The following is a 14,384-nucleotide window of genomic DNA, read 5'->3' as shown; positions in this document are numbered from 1 at the left end:
GCAGAACCCAGTACTATAAGGCCCTGTGTTTGGAATCGGGGGCTTGGGTTTAATTGGGCCTCTAGCAATATTTATGTGATCATGCATGAGTCACAGCTATCTGAGCCTTAGGCAGCTCTCTAAAGTAAGGTTTAGATTAGGTTATGATACACCTCTGCGGAGGGATGCTCCAAGTCTTCTCCCACCAGTAGATTCACAGAGCTTTATTTATGTGACATGTGAGTATCACAGTTCAGTGGGCAGCTAGGAGTGCAGCGGATAGAGCACTGGGCTTGGAATCAGAACTCATTTTCATGAGTTCAAATCGGGCCTCAGATACTTCCTAGCTGTGGGACCCTGGATAAGTCACTTAACCCTGTTTGCCTCAGTTTCCTAATCTGTAAAATGAGTTGGACAATAAAATGGCAAACCACTCCAGTATCTTTGCCAAGAGAACCTCAAACAAGGATACAAAGAGTAGGACATGACTGCACAACAACAATTTAGACTCCTACGTGAGTCCTATTTTCACAGGGGCAGATAGTAAGCCACCCAAGTCCTCTCATCCTATGTAATTCTGATCTTGTCCTACTTTTATACAAGTCCTCTGGAGAGGTTGAGTATGATATTAGATTGATCAAACAAGCATCTATTAAGCACTCATTAGAAGGCAATGCACTCTACTAGGTACTGGAAATACAAAGAAAAAAAGCAGAATAATCCCTGTCTTCAAGCAGCTTGCCTTCTAATGAGGGAGACAGGAACAGAAAGAATTATATCCAAACCTAAACACATATAAGAAAGAAACAACTTATCTTTCACTCGTTGTCTCAATACATACTCGTGACCACTTATAATTGAGGACGATGAGGCCTAATGAGGTCAACACAGTCATACCTTTTGTTGAATGTTATCTCTGGCAGATCTTAACAAACTGGATAAGCCTTCAAGGATGGTACATTGTCCAAGGACCAGCCTGGCTAACACTAGAGAAGCTCTTCACCAGCTTTGTAACCATGAGATGAATTTTACAGCCAGAACAACTCTCAGGGTCCATTGAGTACATTATAGAGGAGTTGCAATCTGTGTTGAAGGAGGGAGGTCCCTCACACGTGAAATCACTAATCATTAAAGGTTCATAGTACAGTAAAATATTATTATCCAAGCTGTGAGTGTCTGCAGGCCTGAGGCTTAAGCAATATCTAGGAAAGGTTGTTTTTTAAACAATTTCATTTTTAGCTTATGGAATAAAATAGACATTTCCATAACATTGTATAATAAAAAAGATGATCGGTATATGTGTACGTATATATTCATGTGTATGTGTAAGGTATAATGTGTAAAATTATTCTATATATACTTCTATTTATCAGTTCTTTCTCTGGGTGTAGAGAGTGTCTTTCTTCATATCTCTTTTATAGTTTTTCCCCCCATAACATAATACAAAAGATGATTTGCACATGAAAGTGCAAATCTACTATGCACAGCTTGCTATTCCTTTCAAATATACAACAAAATTCTAATGTAAATTTCTTTTTTTACTTCCTTCTCCCCCTCCCCCCGCACCTTAGAGATGGCTACCATTAGACACAAATAGGTACATGTGTGTGAAATGATTCTATATATTAGTTCTCTGGATGCAGATAGTGTCTTTCTTCACCTGTCCTCCATAGTTAATTTGGGTGTTTATAATAGTTAAAATGACTTGTTTACTCTAAGTTGTTCATAAAACAACATTCTGCTCATTTTGCTCTTCATTATTTCGTGCAAGTCTTTCCATGTTCTTCTAAGAGAAGATACTTTTCACATCTCATACAGTCTCAGACCCGGGAGAAACTCCATAGCTCATCTAGGTGAATCCTTAACCGAATGAGAATTCCCACAGCAGTATTCCAGATAGATGATGGTACAAGCTCGGTTTGTGCTCCTCAGCTCATAGACGGAGAGCCGAGAGGCACCTCAGAGGCCGTTCCATCCAAACACCCAAGTCCAAAAATATTAAGTGATTTACTCAGGGCTGCACAGCCGGTAGAAGTTGAGGTAGGATTTGAACCCATGTCTTCTTGACTCCAATCCCAGCCCTCTATCTGACATAGTTAGGTTCTAGATAGTATAGTTAATGAATCCCCTGAAATGCACAAAGGTATTTGAAATTATAATTATATAATTATCACAATGTTATGTCATACACTAATTATACAGTGATACATAGTCATAATTGTTTAAATATGGTAATTAGTTCCAGCTCATGTGAGTTTGAATACTGTGATCACGCCAGGTGGTGCATTATTTGCACTAATCAGGACCCAGCTACACTCCACATTACTTCTTCGCTAAAGGAAATCTACTACCTTATAAGGCAGCCAGTTCCATTTCTTTCTAATCTTCTCAGTGTTTACAATAACAATTCTTATTTACGTAGTACTGTGAGGTTTCCAAAGCACTTTGCGCAGAGGCCATCTCATTTGATCCTCACAAACAACCCTGTATGGGAGGCGCTATAATTATTCCCTTTTTCCAGGTGAGGAAACTGAGGCACGAAGAAGAGAGGTGACTTATTTATGGGTGCAACTTTAATGTCGGAGACAAAATTTGAGTTCAGGTCACTCCTGGCTTTAAGTCTGTTGCTCATTTCACTACGGTCTATTGCTCCAACTTAAAGCAAGCTTAAATTTCTCTCCTCACATCTTTCACTTGTCGGTGTTAGCTGTGCCCAGGCTTCCGGGATGAGGCTTTTGTCTAGAAAATTTTGATGATCCCTGAAAATATAACCTGGGCCCCTCATTCCACACTCGCCCTAACATCAGAATTACACACATCCAAAATGGTGATGTCATTGTCTGTGTATTTTATGGGAACAGAGTTTGGAGAATGAGACAAGGACCTGCTTTTTTGGTGGCCAGGAGAGAGGACTCAATTTGGACTGGGAGGCGATGATGATCAAAATGATAGATTGTATTGATAACATGACAGGTGGCTTCCAAAGCACCCTACAATTATTATACTTTCATTTGATTCTCTTAGAACTCCTGGAAAATTGGCAGTAATTCCCATTTTATAGATGAGAAGATAGTGTCAGAGAAATTGAACCACAGAACTAGTAAGTATAAAGTGTGATATTTGAACCCCTGTCTTTCTGATTCTGAGACTACCTCTTCATCCACTACACCAAATTTCAAGGTGACCCTGAAATAAAGGAAACTCCTTAGGAACCAAGAAAGACTTGGACCTTGGCAGGGAAAGATCTAGACTCAGTGTAGGCAAGATAGGGGGACACAGTGTGCCAGGAGATGTCTATGGCCAAGGTGGTGAAACATCTTAGCCTGAGGAAACTCAGCCCTTAACCACTTTTTTCCTATTGTTGCCAACAGAAGATTCCTCTTGCCCAAAGTACTATATTTTGTTACTTCAGGGGTATGTTCCTACAAACATCTTCCTGTTAAGGACAAAGATAAAGGACATAAAGTAAACTTACAACCCCTAGAAGGAGACCTTGGGGAGTGATGGCAGAAATTATCATTCAGTCCAGAGTCACCAGGAAATAGTACTACCAAGGATGTTGTTATTCAGTCGTGTCTGACTCTTTGTGACCTCATTTGAGGTTTTCTTGGCAAAGATACGGGATGAGTTTGCTATTTGCTAGCCCAGCTCATTTTACAGATGAGGAAACTGGGGTAAACAGGGTGAAGTGACTTGCCTAGGGTCACACAGCTAGTACGTGTCTGAGGCCAGATTCAAACTCATGAACATGAGTCTTCCTGACTCCAGGCCAAGAGCTCTGTGTACTATGGCACCACCTAGCTGCCCAGTACCAAGGATGGAGAACAGCAAGTCATAAGCTGAGCTGTACTTTCTGAGCACTGCCCCTTGTCTAAAGAAAATATGTTGCCTGGTCTTGCCATACATTCATAGAGGCATTCTTTCAGCAGTGGAATGATGGAAGTTCAGAGCTAGAAAGGTTCTCATCCACTGTCCAGTCCAACTGGTGCTTTCTCTACTGCCTACTTGACAAGTGGTCATTCAGACTGTGCTTGAAGACCTCTAGAGAGATGGAACTTTCCAGAAGCAAACTGCATTGGAAACAAATTCTATCCAACCCTTGTCCTTTCCTCTTCGCATCCCCACATCAATGCTCTGCACTGAATATGTCAGACCTTTCTGTTCTGGGGCCTGGGGAAGGGCCCTTTAAGTCTTGGCCACTTTTGCCAGTGCCTCACTCCTCTGTTTCCTCAGGAGGCACAAGCCTATTCACCTTGAGGACATAGTTAGTCATGACTAGCTACTCTCTAATTCCAGAGACCTGACTCTGGCAGACCAGATCCTTGTCTTTGACTTTGACCACTGATCTGATCTGTCAGTTGTCTAGCCTTGGAAATCTGTAGCACTGAGGCTGCTTTGATTCTTGGACAAATCTGCTCCCTTTAGGCAGCCATAGTAAGAAAAGCTGACAGGTTAGAGTCAATGACTGGGAAGAGGAAGTTGCTGGCCAAAGTTTGGGCATTCTGATGTTAAACAGAGGGGAAGTTTCACCAATGTGAGAGAATATGGAACACGAGAGATTTGCTATCAGGGGAGACATGTTGTAATCATGGGGAACATAAAAAAAGGCATGGGTCTATCTCCAGGCATTTATGGTTTCAAATTCCAGTTATAGCCTCATAGTCTCTGTGGTCCCTGGGATGCGGTCTGATTTCCAAGTCAGAATGGCAGTTTGAGTCTGAGCTGTGGGACTCTTTCATGTCCTACAGTCTGTGGTGAACCAACTGCCAGCCACCAACAGAGAAGTAAACAGTCATATATTTGGGGGGTTCCTTAGGGAGAGCCATGCCACAGGTTGTGAGTTGGTTTAAGGTGGGAGTCCCAAAGAAGAATTCATCCATGAAGTATGGGCAGAGGTCATTTGTCACAAAGCCCATTGGTCATTCTATGTCTCAAGTAAGTAAAACATTATGTCATTAACTCCTTTTGATAGCCCAAGCAGTGAGGCAATAAGATGGACTGGCTTCCCTGCCTTGTCACTATAGCGAGGTCTTTCAAAGAAGGCCTCACTCACTCTCAGGGACAAAGGACTGATCCCCATGTTCTGAGTAGGACACACAGGCTCATACACAAGGATGAGGCAGAGTGGGACATCAAAATAGTAGAAGTCTAAAAACTGGCTCCACAGATGGTGAAAATGAAATAGGAAATATTGCCCCTGACAATCTTCGGAAGGTTTGATGTCTTAGTCCTAGAAAATAACCCAGAAAGCTAGGTGGCTGATATGTTACAGAGGCAATGAATACTGACAAGGCAGCTTCTTATATGACTGTATTCCTTGCTTTTGTGTTGCTGGTCGTCCCTGACATCAGTTAGCACCGCCGATGTGACACTTTCTGTCATGGCAAAAAGGTGAGAGATGGCACCTTTTTGGTGTAAGCTGTTGGACAGAAACAACAGAGACCCAGAGATGTCCAATATTTTATACTGGGAACCTCCTTAGGGCAAAGACTGCATTTCTACTGTCAGATGGGACTAACTAACTGTGAGTTTATTTCACTTTCATTAGTTCTAGTACTTACTGCTGCAAGGGCAGAATCCTTTGTGCAGACAACACTACCCTGAACCTTTCAAAATACTCAACGCAACAACACATGTATTGATTATAGGACAGTCAATTCTATCCTGCAGAAAATGCAAAAACACATCAAAAGACTCACGGGGAAAATCCAATGCCAAAAAGGAAAATGAAGAACTCTCATTAGTCCTTAAATAATTCACACAAATTCTTGTGTTTTGCAGTCTCCTCAAAAGGGAAATGAACTTGCCAATGCCAGTGGGACAATGCCCACCCTCAATATTGTAGATAATTCCACTTTCCACATAAAGACATGACATCAGTCCAAAATCATAGTGCCACCCTATTGATGAGGTCCCCCCTTCTTTTAACTTGAAATCCATTGCTCTTTCCACTGGGAAAGATTCTGGAATGAGGAGAAAGTGACCTTTGAGATCCCAGAGAGTAAATGCCCTTCTCTAGGTACTTCTCTGGTTTAGATCCCATTCATAGAAAGATGTGATGAGTCACAGAGTAGGACTAGAGCAGAGGCAGTCAGAGCATCAGAAGAAATGGAAAAAAGGGAGTCCCAAGTTTTTATTTAAGGTGCCTTAACTTCAAAGATATACAGCAATAAAGGAAGCCTATGATATTATCTGGAGAAGGGCTTCAGATGGGTTGGATTCAGTCTGCCAGCCTGCAAAACCTGAAAAGAGAGAGCAAGAGGAAGACACCAGTAATGAATAGAAGAGAAAGATAAGGGGACTAAGGCAGAAAATCTTTATGGGAGATCCTTAGGGGATGAAATAAATGTATAAATAATTTATATATAAAACACATTTTCAAAATGGCAGGTGGAATGGATCATCAGCCAGTGAGCGTTTTTCATGTGCCTACTGTGTGCCAGACATTGGGCTAAATACTGAAGCTACACAGAAAGGCAAACCACAAAAAAACCCAGTCCCTGCTCTCAAAGAGCTCAGTCTAATGAGAGAAACCTATGTTCAAATAAGATCAGCACAAAATAAGATGGAGATAAGCATATGGAGGGGAAGGAACTGGTATTAACAGGGATCGGGAAAGGCTTCCTTTAGAAGCTAGGGTGTTGGCTAGGACTTGAAGGAAGTGAGAGAAATAAGGAGGTGAAGATGAAGAAGGAGAGAATTCAAGGCATGAGGAACAGCCAGGGAAAATGCCTGGAACTGGAAGATGGAGTGTTTTGTGCAAGTAAAAGGGAGGGAAGTGTTCCTATGTTGCAGAGTATGTAATGGGAAGTGATGTGCAAGAAGACTGGAAAGGTAGGAGGTGGTAGACTGCTGGACTAGGAGTCAGGAAGATTTGGGTTCAAGCCCAATTCAGACATTACTGTGTGACGCTGGTCAGGTCACTTGTTACCTCTGGGCCTCAGAATCTCACCTATAAAATGAAGGGTTTGGGTTAGATGACTTCTAAGGTTGCTCTTAATCTCTAAATTGATATCCTGTAGACACCATTCAAAGCTCACTTGGCACTTTGGTGTTGTATACATTACTCATCTTTCCTTTGCTGTTGGTATGTTACCTTCACCATGTGTTGAGTAAACCATTCCTTTTCGGATCCTAAGAAGTTTAATCAAGTTTTGTTTGAACAAGATGCTTCCCCTGGGTCTTAGGCGAGAGTGGGAAAAGATGGTGTCTATGTTTGTGCTGGGCTTCTCTGAATTCCAGATAGGTGGGGCCCAGGACATGATGATGGTGGCAGTGGTGGAGGTGGTGGTGATATAGACAGGAACATAGAGGTTATCTTTTAAGACAGTGAGGTGTTAAAGATGCTCCCTTCAGTCCAGGAGTATGGAAGCTGCTGCCAATGCCAGAAGGGAGCCACTGGGATGCAGCGAGTGTTTCTTAGCAAATGGGAGTATTTCTGGCTTGCAACATTTGCTCAGGGGAGCCTGAGATCCATCATTCTGACTGCACCTTGGCCCCTCCTGACTGGGTATAGATCTCAGACCGCTGCTAAATTCACAGATGCTAGCAAGGAATTTTGGAATCAAAATAGTTTAGACATGAGAGAAAAGCCAATGAATGAGTCCATGAAGTAAAATCCAGGCAGGGAGAGACCTATGTCCAGAGCTGCCCCTTATTCTCACCTGTCCTGCCTTATATCTTGACCCTTGTACTAACCTGAGCCCGCACTTGAAGATAGCCAATGGTGGGGGACTCACTACCTAAAAGTACCATTCTTTCCACGTTTTGGACAGTTTTAATTATTAATAAGTCTTTCCTTTTATTGAACTGAAATCTTTGTTTCTGTAATTTCCACTCATAATGGAACTTCATGTTCTGCACTCTTGAACCAAGCAAAGCACCCACAATCCCTCTTCCACAAAACAACCCTACAAATCCCAGAAAGGGCTTATTAAGTCCTGCCTTAACTGCTTCTCCCCTGGGCCTAGTGATTCCTGGTGCTTCCATACAGCATGGTTTCCAGTGCTCTCACCATTGTGGTCATCATCTTTTGAAACAAGTACCCACTATTCAACACCGTTCTCACGTGTTGACCCAAGCTAAACACACGACTCCGGATGCAGCCTTAGTAGAATAAAGCACAGAAGGCCTGACACCTCCATCATTCTGCACATTATTTCTGTTAATGCTGCCTGACATGGCTTCAGCTCCTTTGGCTGCCACATCACCCTCTTGATTCATATATGGCTTCCCATCCTCTATGAGTTACAGAGTGAACGGGGTTTAAGGCTTGGTGTTTTGAGAAAGAAATCTAGCCAGTAAACCCAAAGTAAAGGAGGCAGCCTTTGGCCATCAAAATGTACCCTCCTTTGGGCAGAGGAGGCAGAGGGAGAGGGAGAGGGCACTCACAGGTTGTGGTTGTCCTTTGCTCTTGAAGAGGACCGTGACATCAGGGAAATGATGACATGACTTGCAGTTGACTTTTATTTGAGTGAGGGAGGGCTGTGCAAGGTCACCGGCTTCACTTTCTCCTTCAGAACCATTTGGGTCCAGTGGCCTGATATTCACCAAGATGACTGGAGATGGCCCAGGATGCAGTGGGAGACCCTGGTCCTTTCAGGCTTTTCAGGTACTTACTTTGAGTCCCTGCCCTTCTAGCACAGAGTGAATGTAAATACTAAATAGTAACTGTTTCTCTTTTAGCCAGGAACCCTGAGGGTCTTCCCCTTCCAGTTTGATTTTTTTTTGAGTTTTAATTAAAGGGGCCATCCCTTGATTAACTTCTTAAAGAGGCCTATTCACTGAAGTTACTTCCTATGGGTACAAACCAGAAAATAAAGATTCCCAAGATGGCTTGCCTGTAGACTCACTGATTATTCACCCTCATTGGCCTTCTAACACTTTTCCCTTGACAGAGCTGCTTCTGAAACCCATAGAAATTCCTGAGAGGCTTCTTCCATCTGCCAGTGTTTGAGAACAGAGAACACCTTGGATCACCGTTAAAACAGAAAAGCTTATATAGCAAGGGGACTTTGTTGTTACTAAGCCTTCCAACCTTTATTCACTCTTGACTGCTTAGAGTGTAAGGAGCAGGAAACCCCAAGATAGTGTGCATAACTGTGATCATCTCTACCAGAATTTAAGCCCTGTGATGCTGGTTGAAGGAAAGAATTTTCTAGAAATAAGGCCTGGAGTTGAGTCTATCACAGATCCTTCAAATAACCCTAAAGAAAAAGAACTGTCATAACTGGGATTGAGGTCATCCTGAGTGCCAACACAGAGTCCCTTCCAGCTGAATTTTTATGGTCTCAGTTGGTCTGCTGAGTTCCTGCCTAAGCAAGATGGGTGGTGAGTTTTCGTTCCTTATAAATGACCCTTTAGCAGAAATCAGAGGAAGGAGGCTATGCAGATGCTTCCATTCAAGGGCCTTTCCTTCTCCCTCTATTAGCTCCTTGTTCTTTGGCATCAATATCTCAGACACCATTTAGTTTTTGTTCTTCAGACCCATATAGATGATGTTCAGGTTTGGAAAGCTCCCAGGATGTGGTTTTGTCACCAGCTCAGGATGAGAACCCATGCTACTTAGAGTCCTTTCTCTGAGTCTCTAGGAAGTTGCTAAGTTATCTCATGTTAGGGGTCCCTGACCAGCAAGGAGACCTATCTCAGTATGCAATGATGAGGCGGGAGTCAGGGAAGATGCAACTCCGATTTATTGGCAGACATTATCCAGTTTTATAGGGTTTTGCACTACATGAGCAGAAGCAGGTGTTCAAGGGGTAAGGGAATGACAGCATGGGAAGCATATCTGGTGGGAAGAATCTGGATTGTAGTAAACTATGATTCGTACAAGCGTATGGGAAAGACTAGGGCTGTAGTAAGGTAGTTTCCATGGGAGTATGGGAACAAAGGCAGGGGGTGCTGTCCTACAGTATCTATGGAGGCATGGGAAGGCTCAGGCATGTAGCCAGCTGATATCAGAGCTGTATGAGCTATGTGAGGCACGGGGCAGGATGCCCTTGTAAAGTATCAAAGATGTTCCAGTAAGTATAGTATCAAAGCATTTTTGTGTTAGGCACTGGTTCAAGAGCATTAGGTAGTGGCCAGCTGTGTTCCTCCTACTGGGCTTGTGAGTCCCTGGTGAATGGACTCTGCCTGCATGAGAAAGGATTGCCACCAGAGTGGGAGGAGGGCTGCTAGGGGGGCTGTTAGGGACGGAAGTCTTTCCTCCGGGCACCTACCGTTCCAACTCCTACTAAGCCTGTCTGGTTTTACCCAGGAAACAGGCCAAGCGCTAGGGTCCGAGCAGCCCCGGGGTTGGCACCAACTCCCTACAATCTCACTCAAAGGGAGAACCTGAAAAGACCTTAGCCTAAAAGGGCCAGGGTCTCCCATTGCATCCTGAGTCATCTCCAGTCGTCCTGGTGAATATCAAGCCACTGGTCCCAGATGTCTCTGGAGGATAAAGTGAGGCTGAGGACCCTGCACAGCACTCCCTCAACCAAATAAAAGTCAACTGCAAGTCATGTCATCATTTCCCTGATGTCATGGTCCTCTTCGAGAATGAAGGACAAACAACCATCCTCTAAAAAAAGCCCTGATCTTTTACAAATCAACTATAGTTAACTATGACCCCCTCCCCATATCCTATTCTTTTGTACTTTTTTAAATCCAAGCACAGAACTTTCCATTTATCTCCACAAAATTTTATTATATTATTGTTATTTCATTGTGACATCTAAAGATCAGTTTGGATGCCTGTTATTTCACCCAGTAGGTTATTTAATCCTTAGAGTTTCGTATCATTTGAAGATGTGATAAGAATGTCTTCTTGTTTATCAAAAACATTGATAAAAACACTGCCATCATCAGAACTTCGGGCCATTCTACTATAGAGATGTCTGTAGCCATTAATTCATTCATTAGTTAAAGTCACACACTTATACTGAGTCATTAATTCTTTGGGTCTGATCATTCAACCCCTTCGGAATCCACTTGACTGCACCATAACTCAGTTGGCATCTGTCCTTCTTGTACACAAGCATGGCGTAAGAACCCATATCAAAAGACTGACTGAATAACTTGACATTATGGCATTCCCCTGATCTACCAGCCCAGTAAGTTTGTGGAAAAAGGAAATGAAGTTATTCTGGGATGACCTGTTCTTGAGGAACCCACGCTGTTATTAGAGTACCACCATTTTCCTTTCAAGAACTTATAAACCATCCCTTTAATGGTTCATCCTACAAATTTTCAAGAAAACAAAGTTAAGTTCGGAGGATTATCTACAGGTTGAAGACTTACAAATGTTGCCTTTTTGAAAATTGTGACATTGTCTACTTTTCTGCTTAATTGACTAATTAGATATGAGTGCAAACTATGTGTAGGGAAATAAAAGAAGCTATGGCATATATTTCAACCCTGCTCCTAACATCTACTTCCTTAACTTTCATCATGGCCTCCCTGAACCTGTAATGGCCTAGATGTACAAATGAGCTTGGAAAGATAGACTAGAGGCAGACTGTGAAGGGCTTTGAATGTCAGATGAGTTCGTATGCTATTCTAGAGGTCATAGGGAGTCATTGACGTTTCTTGAATTGGGTTGTGAGACAGCCTTAGATTTTAAGATGATCACTTTGACAGCTTTGGAGGATGGACTGCAGAGAAGAGAGAACAGATACAAGGAGACCCTTTAGGAAGCTATTTCAATAGAGTTAGTCTTGCAGAGGTCACCAGGTGCTAAAGCTTATGTGGGTTATGAGTAAGTGGGAACAGAACATAGGAGTAAACTTGTAAATCTGTGGAGATCTTTAGGCTACCAAGCTTTTGTCTTAGGGCTGCTTTGTGGCTCATGTTCATCCCATGGCCACCCACCTGTAGATATGCCTGGATCTGTACTGGCCGTGGGGCTCCTGGAGAATGGGAGCCTCCTGTATTTTAGCTGACACAACTTTCTTCCTTCATAATCAGACCAGAAGTTACCCAGCACTTTAACATCCTTCAGTGGTGTACCAGCTTGGCCTCACCCCTCAGGAATGTCCATTCCTGCATAGTCCTGCATCTTCTAGCTGCTAGATGCCAGTAGGAACTGGACACTATGACTTAGTACAGACCTGCACAAGCTGCCCCGTTTGTTCTGTTAGTGGCTGCTGAGGTTCTTAGGCAAGTGAGCTCCCTGTCAGCATCTACAGTTTGAAAATCTGATAATTTACTATGTCAGACACAGAAGAGAAAACAGTGGGCAGAAGCCTGGAGTTCTTATGTACAAAAGGGTGACGTTTCACCAGGATGAGAGCAGAAGAGGGAGCATGGGAGTATCTACAGGAAAAATAGTCCATATTTTCAAGCATTTTTCAGTTTTGTCTTCCATTTACAGCCCAGTGATCTGTGTGGTCTCTGGAACCCTGCCCACCTTTCAAGCCAGAAAAAAACATCTTGAGGTTGAGGTGTAGGATTCCCCCATATCCCACTATCTATGGTCATCTAAATGCCAGTTACAGTTAGGGAAGTGGATGATGTCATGTGTCTGTGGGTGACTGGGGGAGGTCCAGGCCGCAGGTTGGGAGCCAGTATGAGAGGGAGATCCCCAAGGAGGAAGAACAACTCTTCCAGGGAGACCAAGGAGAAGGTTCAATGTTGTCACAAGCCTGATTTACTCTCCTTTGCTCCCCAGGCTTTTATGTTATGCTCTACTACCAGGATCATCCTCAATTCTTCATATTCAGTCACTTTATGTATCCAAACCATTGCCAAGTCTTGTAATTTCTACCTTCACAACCTCTCTCATATATATCCCATTTTCTCTACCTACAGTCACTAGCCCTTTCTATCACATGCCTGGGCTATTACAATAGCCTTGAGTCTCTCCTTATTTCAATCCAGGCTCTGCTCAGCTGCTAAATTAGTATTTCCTAAAGGGCGTGTCTGGCCACATTGCCTCCTTATCCAATAAACTCCAGGGGCTCCATGTTATTACTAGGACTGGATACAAATTACTCTTTGGGTGAGTCCCTTTACAAACCAGTCACCTTGCCCTGCATCTATTTTGTACCACCACACTCCATCTCTAGGCATCAAATAAATGCACATTGACAGAGTAACTGAAGTAAGTCAAAGTTTGTCATCTGTTTGACCTGAAGTCCCAATACATGAAACAGTGTGATAGTGTGGCTTCCCAAATTTGACAACCTGAAGGCTTATATGAATTACATATTTTTTATCAATGACTTGGGTAGCATAATTATCAGATCTGTAGGTGACATGGAGCTGAAAGGGAGAGCTACTACTTTGGATTCTATGGTCAGGGTCCAAAAAGGCTAGAATATTAGGTCAATAAAATGAGGTCCATTTGAATAGAGAAGAATGTAAAGTTATATACTTCAGTTCAAGAAATCACTAAATATGTACGGGATGGGAATGATGTGGATGGACACAAAGCATATCGGGCATTCTCATCGTCTGAAAAATTAGAACAATTAAACCCAATACTGGTCATCCTCCAAACCCATAGAAATACCCCTACTCTTTAGTGCTGTGGTCTCTAAAACTGAATGTGTGCTTTTCAAGGTGTATAGGAAATGATCTATAGGGGTGCATCTTGCGGGTATAGCCTGTTGGAAGATGGGCCACATACTATATTTGTTTATTGAGCTGGGTTTGAGCTGATGGCATAATGTCCAGGGGGAGACAGTGGAAAGCAATTGTAGGGAAGGAAAGTAGAGACACAAGGGAAACTTTGGTGGCAGAAGTAAAGCTTCTGGAATCACCTGAATTGTGATGATTGATGCCCAGGGATGAATGCCAGACCACCTTATCCAAGGCCAGAGGGCACTTAGGTTCAAGCACAGGAGTGAGGCAGGATGGCGCACCTGTGAGAAGAGAAGCCAGACTCACAGTGAGGCCACAGCTGGCAAGTGTGATTCAATTTTAGAAATGAACCCAGGGAGCTGAGAAGTAGTTTTCAAAGCAATATTTATCAGTGATGGCATTATCTACAACTGCTGGTGCTTTCAATCTGAGGACTCCCTGAAGGCAATAACTGTTTGGTCCCTCAGACTAGGGGTTTCATGAAAGCATATCCTTTACCTCTCCTCTTATCCCAAAGGACCATGGAGGGCAGGCACTACATTTTCCCATTAGAACATGGGCTCCCTGAGGACAGGACCATGTCTCTCACTTGACTGGGGACTAACCTCACGAAGGTAGATCTCTTTGATCAGAAATAATAACTAACAATAATAATAATAATTTATATAGCACTTTGAGGTTTGCAAAGTGCTTTACATATCTTACCTCATTTTAAACATCGCAGACCCGTGCAATTATTATCCACATTTTATCAATAAGGAAATAGAGACAGAGAGGTTAAGGGGCTTGCTATGGAGTGACTGAGGCAGAGTTTGAACTCAGGTCTTCCAGACTACAGG

This window comes from Trichosurus vulpecula, chromosome 3 (assembly GCF_011100635.1).
Source record: "Trichosurus vulpecula isolate mTriVul1 chromosome 3, mTriVul1.pri, whole genome shotgun sequence".
Classification (NCBI taxonomy): domain Eukaryota; kingdom Metazoa; phylum Chordata; class Mammalia; order Diprotodontia; family Phalangeridae; genus Trichosurus; species Trichosurus vulpecula.
Note: the sequence above shows the minus strand (reverse complement) of the source record.